Source organism: Schistocerca americana, chromosome 2 (genome assembly GCF_021461395.2).
Source record: "Schistocerca americana isolate TAMUIC-IGC-003095 chromosome 2, iqSchAmer2.1, whole genome shotgun sequence".
In the NCBI taxonomy this organism is placed as follows: Eukaryota; Metazoa; Arthropoda; class Insecta; order Orthoptera; family Acrididae; genus Schistocerca; species Schistocerca americana.
The window spans coordinates 805757702-805773293 of record NC_060120.1 but is presented as its reverse complement, the minus strand read 5'-3'; positions in this window follow the sequence as shown (position 1 = coordinate 805773293).

The window sequence follows — 15592 nt, the reverse complement described above, 5'->3', positions numbered from 1 at the left end:
TATTCGCTTTAGATGGAGTGAAAGTTTTCGAAATGTTTGCAAATCATGTAACTGAGGCGGAACGTGAGTACCACGTGAGAAACCTCCCGAAAACCATGTCCCGGCTGGCGAGCACTTCGACCCTCGTGGATGATCCGCCAGATGGATTTGATCTGGTGCATGCGCACCCTCCAGTTTTGAAAACACACTTCGACACGCACTGCTATGTGGGCCCGTAGACAATTAAGCGGTTTCCACAGAACTGTTTGTTAGAATGAAAAAATGGGAAATGAGACGTCACCCTAATGTTTTTTGAAGAATACGGTGATTCCAAATTTACATCTAGATTTCGTCTGTCGAAGGAAGCCGTACTTCGTTTATATGGTCTCTTAAGAGAGAAACTGGAGCGTATGGCTGAAAGGTGAGACTTTTTATGTGTTTTCTAAGGCATACTATTTATAGTTTTTTTTTTTTTTTTTTTTTTTTTTTTTTTTTTTTTTTTTTTTTTCTCTGGTTTGATGCGGCCTGCCATGACTTCGTCTTCAGTGCCAAACTCATCACAGGGTAGCACTCGTTTCCCAGCGTTCTCAGTTGTTTAGTGGATGTATTCCAGTCTGTCTTTCCCTACAGTTTTTCCCTTTGCAGCTCCAACCAGTACCATGGAAGTTATTCCCCGACGTTAACACATATCCTATCATCCTGTCCCTTCTTCTTGTCAGTGTTTTCCATATGTTCCTTTCTTCGCCGATTCTGCGGAGAACCTCCTCATTCCTTATCATATCAGTCCACCTGATTTTTGAGATTCTTCAGTAACACCACATCTCAAATGCTTCGATTCTTCCATAATCCATTATTCATTATCATACAATGCGGTGCTCCAAACGTGTTCTAAGAAACTTCTTCCTCAATTTAAGGCCAATGTTTGATACCACTTATTTTAGGTAGGAATGCCCTCTTCACCTGTGGTACTTTGTTTTTTTTGTTTCCTCCTCGCTACGTCCATCGTGGGTTATTTAGCTTCCAAGACAGCAGAAGTCCTCAACTTCGTCTACTTCTTGATCACCATTTTTAATATTAAGTTTCTCGCTATTCTCATTTCCATACTTATTATTATTTTCGTTTTTCTTTGCTTTATTCTCTGTCAATATCCTACTCATTAGATTATTTGTTCCATTCAGCTGATTCTGTAATTCTTCTTCACCTTCAACTAACGATAGCAATGTCACCATTGAACCTTATCATTGATATTCTCTCACCTTGAATTTTAATCCCACTTTTGAACCTTGTCTTTATTTCCGTCACTGCATCTTGTGTGTATAGACTGAATAATACGAATGATAAACGTCGTTCTTCGCTTCTCAGTCTTACTGTTCCCTTTTGGTTCTTGTACATATTACACAGAATGGTCAGAAACACTCAGAAAAGCTTGCATGACTTGCAGGGTAGGTTGTGATGAGATATAATTGTTAAGAAAAAATTTCTGTCCGTTGCTACGTTTAGAGTTACTTAGCACTCAAGTTAGCCAATCAGGCCTCTGCGAAAACAGATTAAAACGACCCGCCACAAGTGAAAGCAGTATACTAGATAGAGAAATGTGAGATAAGTGACTGAAGAAATGGCTTTATGAAGAAATTTAGTGGAATACCATATAATTAACTGTAATACCGACTAAAAGAATCGTGAAGAAAAGATCTGAAAAAATAATAATTTGGGAAAATAGAACTGTACGAAAGACAAGGGCTATTTTATAATGACACAGAAAAAGATGTTGGGAAAATGAGAAACGTGTGATTCGCTTTGGAGGCCAGTCGTTGACCGCTGAATGATTTGACACTGAATGATATGAGCACATCAAGTCAGCAGCAGTCGCTGTGGTACCTTCAAACCTTAAAAATCGATGTGAGATTCTGGAATCACTTAACAGGTGACGAATGATCAGGTTACTAGTAAAGTCGTACCAGAATGAAAAGTTAACGAAATCTGGCCCGTATTGAACGTTGTGTGACAAGGTAACGATTTATTTCCAGTGCTATTTAACGTCTTTGTAGAAGGAAGAAGGACGGTAAGTGAGGGATGTTTGTAAACGAAAAACGCTAACTGCGGAAAATTGTGGGAAGGAAAATGTATTGCTGAAGATATGATTTATGGAGACAAAAAGTACGAAAGAAAGGCATTTCAAAAAGAACACACTTTTATACATAAACTTGGAGGGACCTATTAAAGCAGGAAATACTTTTCCTTCGCATTATACTTACGATATATTTCTGGATATTTCTTCCATTATGCTGAAATATAATATTACGTCATCTTTGTAGTTACACGACGCAGTAGATTCCAGTCATAAAATAGAACACGTATCCGAAACAGCAAAACTTAGAATTTTAATAATACCTTTACATGCAAGCATCTATGAACTCATCGCGAATTAACCTCATACCGATGTGCTCGATGGAAAGTGAGACATGCAATACACGTAGCAGATCATTCGGGGCGTGCTGATGAGTCACAGAGCGCCTACCAATCGATCTCCTGCGACCCGGTAAGCAGCGATGCAATGTTGGAGTCTTACCTGTTCAGGCGAAACCAGGTGAGCGCTCTCTCACATGTCGACTGTCGCCTGCTGCAGTTGCCACCAAATACACACGAATTATTCGATGGATTGTCATGAAAACACCTACTATGTAAAAATTCACTTCATTTAATCCAAAATTTAATTTTCTCCGTAGCCAGACTTAGCAAATATCAAGAGCGACATAGTGTACATGCTCAAATATCTCATGTGATTCATAAGGGTTTATACAAAACTCACTTGATAGATCTCTAAATGCAAATCTTAAGAGATCCCTGTCAGTTTTCTTGTACTTCTAATAACTGGATATCAAAAAATTGACATCTAGAAAAAAACATAGCGTGGCTCTGTAACATTACAAAAATTTAAAATTTTGAAGGTACCTTTGTTTTCTTTGGTTTCAATCAGATTCCTTCTGCATCACACTTTAAGAGAAACTGCAGCAAACCGGTTGCTCGACACATTGAACATAAAAATACAATAAAGTTATCGCTTCACAGATATTTTTAGGTAGATGTTCACCCTGAATTGTTTAGAGCTGGCCGAAGATTATTAAGCTCCTATGACACTATTGTATGATACGGATACTGTTATAAATATAGTTACGTTATGACCTTGTACTGACAGGAGTTGTAATAATGGCATTGCCGTATAGAAACTGCTAATTACTACCTTCATGTATCCTCGCAAAATTCTATGAGACTGAGAGGGCCATAGACACGGGTTCCCAGGTAGATGCCGTGTTTCTTGACTTCCGCAAGGCGTTTGATACAGTTCCCCACAGTCGTTTAATGAACAAAGTACGAGCATATGGCCTATCAGACCAATTGTGTGATTGGATTGAAGGGTTCCTAGATAACAGAACGCAGCATGTCATTCTCAATGAAGAGAAGTCTTCCTAAGTAAGAATGATTTCGGGTGTACCGCAGGGGAGTGTCGTAGGACCGTTGCTATTCACAATATACATAAATGACCTTATGGATAACATCGGAAGTTCACTGAGGCTTTTTGCGGATGATGCTGTGGCATATCGAGAGGTTGTGACAATGGAAAATTGTACTGAAATGCAGGAGAATCAGCAAAGAATTGACGCATGGTGCAGGGAATGGCAATTGAATCTCAATGTAGATAAGTGTGATGTGCTGCGAATAAATAGAAAGAAAGATCCTTTATCATTTAGCTACAATATAGCAGGTCAACAACTGGAAGCAGTTAATTCCATAAATTATCTGGGAGTAGGCATTAGGAGTGATTTAAAATGGAATGATCATATAAAGTTGATCATCGGTAAAGCAGATACCAGACTGAGATTCATTGGAAGAATCCTAAGGAAATGCAGTCCGAAAACAAAGGAAGTAGGTTACAGTACACTTGTTCGCCCACTGCTTGAATACTGATCACCGGTGTGGGATCCGTACCAGATAAGGTTGATAGAAGAGATAGAGAATATCCAACGGAGAGCAGCGCGCTTCGTTACGAGGTCATTTAATAATCGCGAAAGCGTTACGGAGGTGATAGATAAATTCCAGTGGAAGACTCTGCAAGAGAGACGCTCAGTAGCTCGGTACGGGCTTTTGTTGATGTTTCGAGAACATACCTTCACAGAGGAGTCAAGGAGTATATTGCTCCCTACTACGTATATCTCGTGTAGAGACCATAAGGATAAAATCAGAGAGATTAGAGCCCACACAGAGGCATACTGACAATCCTTCTTTCCGCGAACAATGCGAGACTGGAATAGAAGGGAGAACCGATAGAGGTACTCAGAGTACCCTCCGCCACACACCGTCAGGTGGCTTGCAGAGTATGGATGTAGATGTAGATGTAGAGAAGCGAAAAAAGTAATTGAAGCAGAAAAAAATTTTAATTTCCATAAATTTACGAGAAGACCATAGGCTTCAACTATTTTCATTTTAATTTGGAAAAATTTACCATTAAATACAAAATGACCATTACTGTAGGTCAGCAATATGTTCCTGGCACGGTCTGTGCAAAACTTGTAAGTAGCAATAGTGAGATATTACCTAATATCTTTGTGGTGTTTTCAGTGAGAGTCTCTATCTACATATAAGTGCCGCGATGATATGCAAGTAGTTTATATTGCCCTGGACTGTAAATATCATCATCCACCAACTTGAATACTAAGTAATGGACAATAAAATTTTACGTGAATAACTTCATGCCGCTGACTGCTGTTGCTTCTTCAGTTATCTCGAACAATTAAAATTTTTGTGTGACTGAGATGAGAGGAATGCGGTACCAAAAACTTCCTACATTTTTAAATATACGTCATCGTATGTTCACAATTTTTCTACTGAGTATCCTTCGAAGCAAAACTGAACTGAATTTGGTTCTTCATAAGCAAACGAACTACGTATTCCGAAGTTGCTACGTCACGCCAGGAACGTCTTAGCGATCCTCTTTATCGTTACGCCGCGCGATGTAGCTGGCCTTTTGATCAAGAGGTCACGGTGTGAAGAAAGCTGCGACTGTAAAATTCAGGAATAGAAACAGCCATTCATTTTATGTCTGTCGTCTCACCTAAAGATAACGAGGGACGGAAGCCTATCTTAGGCAACGGAATGCCCCGCACTGTACTGACGCACATCTCAGATTACGCAAGAGGGAAAGGCATAACCGATCATCCCCCCTCACCACGACTGCCTCTGCTCGTGCGGGTTAATTACGACAACGGAAAGTTGCTTCAATAACGTCGACCTTGTTTCAGTAACACTTTCCCTTCCTGTCATGCACTACTGCTGCATTTGTAGCCGTAAAACTGTTCCCTGTTACGTGCTCATAGTATTTATATTTTCTTCTGGTTATCAGTACAGTCAGTTTTAGGTTCCACATAAATGTCACTTGCAGCAACAAACTGGGAAACTAACTAAATTTACTGATCAGTGATATAAAATATATTACAGAGTGATAAAATAACTCATAACCTACGGAAATTATGTGTTAGAAGCACAACAAAAAACAAACTGGAATCAGCGTGTTTATGATGATGACTAAGTGAAGTGTTCAGGAAGATTCTGTCAGCAAGTCATGGGGTTTACTTGATTTCGGCTTAAGTAACCGTTCGTGGTACTGATGCAATGTTCTGACATGCAACAATAACGTAACGCAGAGAAGTTGTTTATGAAACTTTTCTTATCACTAAGGTACGTTCGTACATCTAAATCCATAAAGAAGCACTTGCTGTGATCGGTCGTGATCAAGATTGCTCATATTAGCTAACAGTTCTTTTTCTTTAAAAAATTTAATTTCCGTCCACCATGGTATTAAATCGATTTTTCCATTTTTTTCGATCCTCTCATCTCTTTCTATATACAACATCCAGCATTTTATGCATGTATATTGTTTTAACATTCTTTCAGTTTCTTCTATTCCGTACTATCACAGGTGCATTAGACAGACACTTTCATAAACCTTTCCCAGTCCCACGTCAATATTTAATTCTGGCGTCCCCACCAGTCCGCGCGCATTCTCTTATCTTGGATCCCCGGTGGCAGACTTCCTTCACTTTTGCTACATTTTCCATAATATTTTTTTTTGTCACTCTTCTTCTTTCTGTTTCTCTGTATCACCAGATTTTGGCTTGGAGATAATGCAAATTAGATGCCAGACAAGCTGCCTATCGCTTACATGGTTTTTCTAAGTGTTTGCTTTCTTGTAATTTTAATCCTTTTCTGAGAATCTCTTTCACTTCCTTCACTTCCTCTTTCACAGTGGCGATAATGTCCCACCTAACACGAAATGTTTTTCTTTTTTTTCCAGTTTTAATACTGCTAGTTCGTTTTTGTAGCTATTGTCGACTATTTATCTAACATTTATAGGATATTCCATCGATACTTGGAGAGACAACTTCATATTGTTCAACCTCACGCAGCCATTTTTTAACTTTGTTTCCTTTAATGCACCTACGGTCAGAATTACTTCTCTGCTCTAGTTATTTTTCTTAAAAACAAATTGATTATGTATCGCTAATCTGCCATACACCTCACTGGGACTGAAAAATATTTTAATTATGCTCTATAGTATATCATAAAAGCAAGGTATACTGCGAAATTTTTCAGGAGTAACATTGTATTTACAAGAGTTCGCCTTCACTGCATTTTAATAGCGACACTTTTGGGAATACATAACTAGTCCGGAGAAGAGACACGAGGTAATACATACGACAGGAATTATCATCTAGCTTCACTGACTATCCTTTGATATGATTCGAGAACAGAAAAGTGACAGACAAACATTTGCATAAGTCTGGTGGAAGAATATGGGCCATGCAGTGCAGAAGAAAATTAAACAAAAATGTTTCGACAATTATCTCTGGCCAGTAACTTCTAACGGCCTTCAACATAATGACTCTGTTAAATTTTTAGTCTAAAACTGGTAAAAGGTAATTTCAGTGCAACTACTCCCGTTACATTTCGTGGCATACTTCACAATTCTTCATGTTTACGTATTTACATCTCTCTGCCGCTAGAGAGCTCTGAATTGTAGCGTGTAACATGGTGGTGTGTAAAGTAACCATGTTGGTGCGTGAGAAACAGCATGCTTCAATCAAGTGTCCACTCAGAAATGATCAACGGTATGAGGATGCAGAAGGCAATAGAAGCCACTGTTTGATGACACATAATGTGTATCCACAGCACCTGGGACCTGTAATTGAAAAAAATTATCTCTCCATTGGGAAGTGATTCCGGACTAGTCCCTCATTGGGAGGGGACTGCCAAGGAGGTGCTCACGAGAAAAAGATTGAAATCACCATCGAAAGGGTAACGTTCCATGAATCTGGCAGTGCAATGTCGAAAGTTTGTACGCGGTAGGGAACCTAGAAAATCTGAGAACAGAAATGCTAAGGCTCGGTCTATTTACAATGAGGTGAGAAAAGTCATGGGCTGTATATCCGCATATACAGACGGAAGTAGTATCGCGTGCACAAGATGTAAAAGGGCAGTGCATTCGCAGAGCTGTCATTTGTACTGACGAAATTCACGTGAATAGGTTTCTGACGTGATTGTGGCCGCACGAAAACTTTTTTTCTTTTTTTTTTTTTTTTTTTTTTTTTTTTTTTTTTTTTTTTTTTTTGTCATCAATCTTCTGAATGGTTTGATCTGTCCCGCCACGAATTCCTCTCCTGTGCTAACTTCCTCATCTCACAGTAGCATTTGCAACCTACGTCCTCAATTATTTGCTGGATGTATTCCAATCTCTGTCTTCCTCTACAGTTTTTGCCCTCTAGTACCATGGAAGTCATTCCCTCATGTCTTAACGGAAGTTCTATCATCCTGTCCCTTCTCCTTATCAGTGTTTTCCACACTTTCCTTTCCTTTCCGATTCTGCGCAGAACCTCCTCAGTCCTTACCTTATCAGTCCACCTAATTTTCAACATTCGTCTGTAGCACCACACCTCCAATGCTTCGATTCTCTTCCGTTCCGGTTTTCCCACAGTCCATGTTTCACTACAGCGATTAACAGAATTTTAACTTGGAATGGTCGTTGGAAGCAAGACGCATGCGGCTTTCCACTTTCAAAATCGTTGGGAATGCAATATTCCGAGATCCACAGTGTCAAGTGTACGACGAGAATACCAACTTTCAGGCATTTCTTTCCACCGCGGACAACGCAGTGACCCACGGCGTTCACTTAACGACGGAGAGCAATGGCGGTTACATAGAGTTGTCAGTGCTAACAGACAAGCAGCACTGCGTCAAATAACCACACACGTACGACAAACGTATCCGTCAGGACAGTGCGGCGGTATTTGGCGTTAATGACAACTGACGCGAGTGCCTTTGCTAACAGCATGACATCACCTGCACCGCATCTCCTGGGCTCGTGACCATATCGGTTGGACCCTAGATGACAGGAAAACAGTGGCCTCATCAGATGAGTTTCGATTTCAGTTGGTAAGAGCTGGTGGTAAGTTTCGCGTGTGTTGCAGATCTCATGAAGCTTTCCACCCAAGCTGTCAATATTGCACAACGGAAGCTGGTGGTGGCTCCATAATGGTGTGGGATGCGCTTACATGGAATGGACTGGGTCCTCTGGTCCAACTGAATCGACCATTAACTGGAAGTGGTTATGTTCGGCTACTTGGAGACCATTTGCAGCCATTCATGGGCTTCAAATTCGCATGACAGTGCGCCATGTCGCCGGGCCACAACTGTCACCGATTGGTTTGAAAAACATTCTGGACAATTTGAGCCAATGATTTGTCCACCCAGATCGCCCGATTTAAATCCCATCAAACATTTATGGGACATAGTCGAGAGGTCAGTTCGTGTACAAAATCCTGCACCGGGAACACTTTCGTAATTATGGACCGCTGTAGAAGCAGCATGGCTCAATATTTCTGCAGGGGACTTCCAACGACTTGTTGAGTCCATACCAAGTCGACTACTGCTCTAGGCCAGACAAAAGTCCGATACTATATTAGGAGATATCCCACTAGTTTTTTGTCCTCAGTGTGCAGTGGGGGGTCAGTGAGGTGAAATGGAAAGAACACAGTGATGCTGGCCAAATGAGTATAGGGTAATATCAACAGCAGCAGAAAATGTTATAATTGGAGCAGAATTCGTTATGAATAGAAAGGTAGGGCAGAGAGTGAGTTACTGTGATCAGTTCAGTGATAGGGTTGTTCTCATAAGAATCGACAGCAAATCGACACTAACAACAATAGTTCAGGTATACATCCCGATGTCGCAAGTAGAAGAAGAAATAGAGAAAATATGTGAGGATACTGAACGGGTAAGTCACCATGTAAAGGGAAAAGTAAACATAATAGTCGTGGGGAATTGGAACGCGGTTGTAGGGAAGATATAGAAGTGAAGGTTATGGAAGGAAATGGGCTTGGTACTAGAAATGAAAGAGGAGAAAGACTAATTGAGTTCGAACCGAGAGGCAGATTTAGGTTCAGATCACAATTTAGTAATGACGAACAACAGGCTGAACTATAAGAGACTAGTAAAGAATAAATGCTCAAAGAAGTGGCACATGGCAGTACTACCTAATTAAGTGATAAGGTCAAAGTTTTCTGATAGATACTGCGATAATGAATAGTTCATTAGGCAGTTCAGTTGAAGGGGAATGGACATCTCTCAAAAGGGCAATCACGAAGTAAAGAAAACCATAAATACAAAGAAGATAACTGAATGAAAGAAGTAAGCAGAAAAATGTTCAGGCAAGTTCAGGCGATACAATACACTTAGGAAAGAAACAAACAGGATGTGCAGGAAAGCTGAGCGAAATTGCTACGCGAAAAATGTGAAGAAATAGAGAAAGAAATTATTGTGGGAGGACTCAGCATACAGGAAAGTCAAGACAACCTTCAGTGAAATTAAAAGCAAGAATGAGATCATAAAGACTGTAATGGGAATTCCACTGTTAAGTGCAAATAGAGAGCGGATAGATGGAATGAGTACATTCAGGGCCTCTCTGACGGGGAAAACTTGTCTGATGACGTAGAAGAAGAAACAGAATTTAAGAGCTTTGGAAAACTTAAGATCGAATGAGGCAAAAAGGATAAACAACATTCCATCACAATTTTTAAAATCATTATGGGAAGTGACTACAAAACGATTGTTCACGTTGGTATACAGAATATATGAGTTCAGGTGTTATACCACCTTCCGGAAAAACATCATCCACGCAATTCCGAACACTGAGAGAGCCGGCAACTGCGAGAATTATAGCACTATCAGCTTAAAACCTCATGCATGCAAGTTGATGATAAGAATAATAGAAGAATGAAGCGGGAAATGATCTGTTTGATAACGATAAGTTTGGCTTCAGGACAGTAAAGGAAACAGACGAGCAATTCTGGTGTTGCAATTGATAATGGAAGCAAGACTGAAGAAAAGTTAAGACATGTTCACAGGATTTAACGACCTGTAAAAAGCGTTCTACAGTGTACAATGGCACAAGAAAAATAGGAGTAATCTATGTGTAAAGATGAGTATAGACGCTATGTATACGAAACAACAAGGAATAGTAAGACTGGAAGAACAAGAGCGAAGTGCTCGGACGAAAATGAATGTAAGTCAGGGATGTAGTCTTCCGCCCTTAGATGTTCAGTCTGTATATCGAAGAAGCAATGACGGAAATAAACGGGAGGTTCAAGAGCGGGATTAAAATCCAATGTGAAAGGATATCAATAATAAAATTCACAGATCACATTGCTCTCGTCAGTGAAAGTGAATAAGAATTACGGGATGTGTTGAATGGAATGAACAGTCTAATGAGTAAGGAATGTGGATTGAGGGTAAATCAAACAAAGACGAAAGTAATGAGAAGTAGCAGAAATGAGAACAGCGAGAAACTTAACATTAGATTTGGTGATCACAAAGTAGATGATGTAAGGAATTCTGCTACCTAGGCAGCAAAATAATCCATGACGGACGGAGCAAGGACATAATATGCGGATTAGCAGCGGCAAAAAGGGCATTTCTGGCCAAGAGAGGGGATTGCAGTAACTAATGCAACACTTTTTTCCTCGTTCGATTTAGATTTAAGAAATGCAAAACTGGTTCCAGTTTCCTCGCCGTCTAGCAGAAAGCCATAAAGAGCAAGTGCTTAACTGCTTGGGCGTTACGAAGCTGATCGTGACAATTTTTTGTCGAACGTCGTAGCAGGCGAGATACATGGGTGCATCATTTCGAACCGGAAGCAAAACGACAAACCAATGTTACTGTTACCAGTCACTGTTTATTTATTTCTACGACGCGTTTCAAAGATATAAATCTCCATCGTCATTTGAATATACATTTGCTAGTATGACATATGTGTGTGTTGTGTTTGTGTTTACAAAGTATGACAGTATCCATGTGTCGTGTTACGACACTGGAGACAGTGCCACAAGTTCCTCCAAGAAATGGTAACACAACACACGCATATGTCATACTAACAAATGTATATCCACCTGATGATGGAGGTTGAAACCTTTGAAATGCGTCGTGACATAAATAAATAGTGACTGGAAACAGTAAACTGGTTGTTTGATTCGATTTTAATAACAGTCATAGTGAAGCCTAACCTAAAGTGTTCGCATTTAAAGGCAAACCAAGGAATGGAGCCCACCACGTCTTCTCCGAAGAAAAAGTTCAATGCCGTAACCTCAGCTGGTAAAGTCATGGCGACGTATTCTGAGACACTGAAGGGATTATTCTTTTTGATGTCCTCACTCGTGTTGCAATGATCAACCCAAAGTGTATTGCGCTACTCTCAGAAAATTGAAGAAACGACTTCAGCGTGTTCGTCGCCACAAAAATGAAACCAAATTCTCCTTCTCCGTGAAAACGCAAGGCCTCAAACAAGTCTGCTTATCCGAGAGGAGCTCACAAAACTTCATTGGACTGTTCTTCCTCATCCATCCTACAGCTGGATCTCTCACTGCCGCCCGGGATTAGCCGAGCGGTCTAAGGCGCTGCAGTCATGGACTGTGCGGCTGATACCTCCCTCGGGCATGGATGTGTGTGTTTGTCCTTAGGATAATTTAGGTTAAGTAGTGTGTAAGCTTAGGGACTGATGACCCTAGCAGTTAAGTCCCATAAGATTTCACACACATTTGAACATTTTTTTTTATTTTTATTTTTTTATTTTTTTATTATTTTGGATTTCGCGCCTTCCGGCTTCCATTTGTCTGGCCCAATAAAGAATGCAATCCGCGAGAAGCAGTACTTGGATGATATGCAACTCCGACGTCGACCAGTAGGTCCTCCCAGCAAGCGGCGAAGACCATCGCCATTGAACGTCGATTGTGTTGAAATACAGGTATTTGTAGCCAGAAGAGTGGGGAATAATATGGTGTAATGGAATCCTAACTAAAACCAACCTTCATGGACTACTCTCGCGTTAAACATAGATCTTAATTTGAGGAAGAAATTTCTAAGAACGTACATTTGGAGCAGAGCGTTGTGTGGTAGTGAGACATGGATTGTGCGAAAACCGGAACAGAAGAGATTCGAATCGTTTGAGATTGGTGATACAGAAGACTGTTGAAAATTAGGTGGAGTGATAACAAATGAGGAGGTCCTCCGCAGAGTTGGCGAGGAAAACAATATATGGGAAACACTAACAATAACACGAGATAAGATGATACGAAATCTGTTAAGACATCAGGCAACATATTCAATAGTACTAGAAGGAACTGTAGGAGTTAATAACTTTAGGGGGAAATAGAGACTGACACACATGCAGTAAAGAATTGAGAACATACGCTGCAAGTATTGCTCTGAGCTGAGTCAGAAGAGTTATGACTGAAAAAAAAAGAGAAATGTTCATTCAACACGCAAGTGTTACGGAGATGGTTCGGGAACTCAAATGTGAAAATGTGAATTCCTAGAGCGAAGGCGACATTCTTTTCGTGGAACACTGTTGAGAAAATTCAGAGAAACGGCATTTGAAGCTGACTGCAGAATGAGTCTACTGGCGGTATTGTATACTTCGCATAAGAACTACGAAGATAAAAGAAATTACTGCTATTACAGAGGGAGTGCGACGGAGAAGGAAATGACTATTAATGGCTTCCGGAGTATGTATGTAGATTTAGATGTAGGTGTAGATGTAGATCGATGCAAACGACATCTTGCAACATTTAAAAAGGCGCAAAATCGCGACTCATCAGACCGTATTAGAGGCTTCCCTTCAGCTACTGTCCAGTTATTTTGTTGTCTGGCCCGCTGAAGACGTGCATATTATGTGCCGCTGTTTGCAATGGCCTTCTGCGATGTATCTTACCCCAAATGTGTGTTGAATGCAGATCGCTTCTTAATGTTCACTCGGAGACCGGTTGAGATGGACCTGCATTCACAAGCAGCAGCAATTCCCGTACGGTTTGAAACAGACTTAGACGTGACGCCGGTCGCTGGTGGTTATTCTTGTACGACCACTGTTCTTATGTCGTATTATATGCTAGTGAGTGGTACAACATTCCACGGCATACCAATAAATCGAGCAAATTCTTTCACGGTGTGGTCGTGGATACGTCCAAACACGACATCTCATTGCTGTCATTCTGTAACGTTTCGACGTCGATCAATCTTTCGTATAACCGACTAGCTCATAGTCACCACGTCACTCGAGTTCATTATGTCAACCATGGAGGGTCAGTTGTCCACCTTGTAAGGTGTCAGGCTAATCCAACACCTTCCATGAAAACCCTGACATGATAAGCAAATCCAGTAGTATGTAACATAGCTCCGAAAAAATCGTGACATTAAATTAACCAAAGTAACACGAGTAACGAGTGAGCAAATGGAATACCACAGACTAACACAAGAATGCCTAAATGCATGTCGTACCTTCCCACCGTGAGACAGACGCAGTTCCGAGGGGAGAAACGAGAACAGAAGCCGAGAGCAGAAACGTGTTAAGTTAAAAGGCCTTACGATAAGGGACGGAAACCCACGGTGCCAGCTAACCGTTAGGACCACCCCCCCCAACCCATGTTAAAAGCTAGAGCCTTAGCGTGAGACTTTTTCGCGTCTCTGTTACGTCAGGACCACCCCCCCCCCCCCCCCCCAGCCCATGTTAAAAGATAGAGGCCTCCAGAAGAACAGTATAGATCTTACGATAACACAAAAAGGGCCACCCCCGCTGTAAGTTTTAGCGTGATATTTTTTCGCGTCTCTGTTACGTTGCAAACTTTAAAAACATTGCCCCACCACAAAACGTATAACGTTTCTCATTGGATAGACAGGGTTTTTGTGGGCAGAGCTTAAGGTTAACATTGAGTCCTGGTCAGATGAGAACACAGCCAGATAGTTTTTTTTAAAGTTAGGCGAGAGTTGCTTCCGAGACGGCGAGGTGAGCGGAGCTGTGCTGCCTGCCGCCCCCTGACGAACACCGACAAGGTAATGAACGCACGCGATGCTGCATAACAGCGCATAAAGCTTCACTCAGAACTGCAGAAGTCTCATCTGTTACACCCCCTTTTTTGCGTAATACTAGTGTCGATCGTCAATTAAAGCTCATGGTGTTCACATTTGCCACTTGAAGTAAAAATCTAAAACGCGATGATTTTTCTGTTATATAATTATTGAGAAGCCACATCAGCCACTGTAATTAACGACAAGTTAGATAAGTAATTAAAGATAATTGAGGGTCACTGTAGACCATTTTGATAGTTTTCTCTCCTGTGAAACTTAATTTAAACCTAGATTATAGATGTGATATGGCATAGGTCATCCTTCGATCCATTGTAGAACTTGGAAACCCATTCAGGGAATATTCGTTCACATTTTTGTTGAACGCAGTTGGTTTTTACCATCCTGTATTAAAACATTTCCTTTTATCAATAGTGCAATTTATAAACAATGTTCTGTGAGTAGAACAAAATTTCCAATGGTAAACTTAACTGCTTTTTCGACGTTATTTTACCAGCTAACTAAAAATAGGAAAGCCTTGAACCCCTTCCACTAAATTTAGTTAGTATTAAGATTCTTTTACAGGGAGTGCAGTGGAGCTGACGCTGAAATCATTAAGTATTTGGTTATATCATCGCTAGTCTCACTGAACTCTTCTGAATTCTACCTGTCATGTGTGGTCAGGCGTCTCCTTACCAGCAACAGGTCCCAGGTTCAAACTAGTAAATTCCCTAAAAAAACACGCTCAGAGCGTCGTTGCGCGAAAGTGGTAGGGAGACACGATATAGAACAAACAGACACCACGCAGAATGTTAGAACCTTGTACCAACTGTACACCACCCACAGTGCGTACTAACTTTAAGAGTGGTCTTATCACACTTATGTCAGGCTCTCCTACAGTAATTTCTGTCTGGAAATTATCTTTGAAGGCAATGATTCCCTAGATCACTCATCGGCCTACTCTTTAGCCATGTATCAATAGGGCAAAGATTGAGATTTCTTTTGACAGCCTCAAATTTTTTAAAGTTAATCTGTGGTCTGTGGCGTCCTGTCACGGTTCGCGCGCCTCCCCCCATCGGAGGTTCGAGTCTTCCGTCGGCCATGGGTGTGTGTGTTGTCCTTAGCGTAAGTTAGTTTAACGTATGAGTAGTGTGTAAGCTTAGGGACCGATGAC